Source organism: Centruroides vittatus, unplaced genomic scaffold (genome assembly GCF_030686945.1).
Source record: "Centruroides vittatus isolate TY-2023 unplaced genomic scaffold, ASM3068694v2 scaffold_3293, whole genome shotgun sequence".
In the NCBI taxonomy this organism is placed as follows: Eukaryota; Metazoa; Arthropoda; class Arachnida; order Scorpiones; family Buthidae; genus Centruroides; species Centruroides vittatus.
Genome location: NW_027122702.1, coordinates 739,862 through 741,486, shown reverse-complemented (window position 1 = coordinate 741,486; position 1,625 = coordinate 739,862).

Sequence of the window (1,625 nt, the reverse complement as noted above, 5' to 3'; positions counted from 1 at the left end):
ACATCTGAAAACATGCTAAAGAGGGAGTGGATCACACCAGCACACAACAGAGTACACAGACTGGCAGTCACCAAATGGCCTATCAGAACCTGTTTTCCATAGGACATAATATCTAAAGCTGCCCATTGCCATCAATGGGTGCATCTGTGTCCACCCAAACCATTCACAACAGGTTGCATGAAGTTGAGTTGCAGGCACGGCAACAAGCAAGGGAGGTGCCAGTAATTGCTTATCATAGGACTGCATGTCTGGTGTGGTGTTGTCATCATCACAACTGGACCACTGAATGGCAGGTTTATGGATGAATCCTACTTCTATCTGTGCAGGAATTATGGCTGTAGCATTATCTCAGAGAATGATATGTGCCAGCCCTTTTTACTGAGTGTCACACTGCCCCACACAAGACATTGTGATTTAGGGAGGTATCAAGTTTGATCAGTGGACAGCCAGGTGAACATTTCCAGTACTCCAGTGCATCACACAAATTGTGGGGCCCATAGTTTTGGCCACACCCAATATAGTGTTCCAGCAAAACACTGCCTGACTGCACATTGCATGGGAAACTCACCAGCCTGGATGGAATTCACATCCTTCCCTGGCCAGCAGCCTCACCGAATCTCTCTTCCATTGAACATTTGTGGAACTGCATCCAATGTGAGGTGCACTGGAGACCATCACTTCATATATATATATATATATATATATAATTTTTTTAACTCTTTCCACCCTGTGGGTACTAAGAGGATCTGTTTTTACATGCCCATTATGGGTTTGGCTAGGCCCACGAGGCAGCTGGGTGGTGATGGATTGGGTCAGATATATCTAGACAGACCACCATCTCAAAAATTCCTTGGGCTTTTTCAACATGTCCAGATTTGATCCCAGGTCCCCAGAGCAGTAGGTTACCACCGTGACCAATATGAGGCAGTTAGACATGTGCACTGCAATGGAAGCAACTTGGCAAGGGGTACCTCCTTGCCAAGTTGCTTCCATTAATCACCTCATTGATAGTATGCCTCACCATATAGCAGCCTCTATGGAGAGGCATACTATCAATGGTGAGGCAACAGACATCTGTTTAAACAGGTGTCTGTTGCATATCTTTGTTCCTTTAATCATTTGCATATCTGCCACCTCTATCGGTCCTGCAATGTGCATGAGGCTATGCACATTCCTTTGTGGTGTTGAAATTTCATTTTTGAGGAGTGTAAAATAACATATATATATATATATATATATAAAAGAAAAACAAGTTCAAAACATTAAGTGAGGCAAAAACTAATTTATAAGATGAAAATTATTCAATTTCTGAAATTCTTAATTTGATAAACTTTGATAAAACTATAAAATTTAAATGTTAGAATGAACTTCTGTGTTAACATAGCATAGTTTGAAGTTACTGCACAAATAAATTGAATTTTAACACTTAAATCCATATTTTGTTTTTCTAATTTGAAGTATTTTTGTAGGTAAACACTATCATGTTAAAAATCAAACATCTTAAATTACTGGAATATTTAAAATATAAATTATGATTACAAAGTATATATTTCAAATTGTTTAGAACATAGATTATATGCATAATTTTGTATTATGTAAGATGTTATGTACAAATCTGCACATGA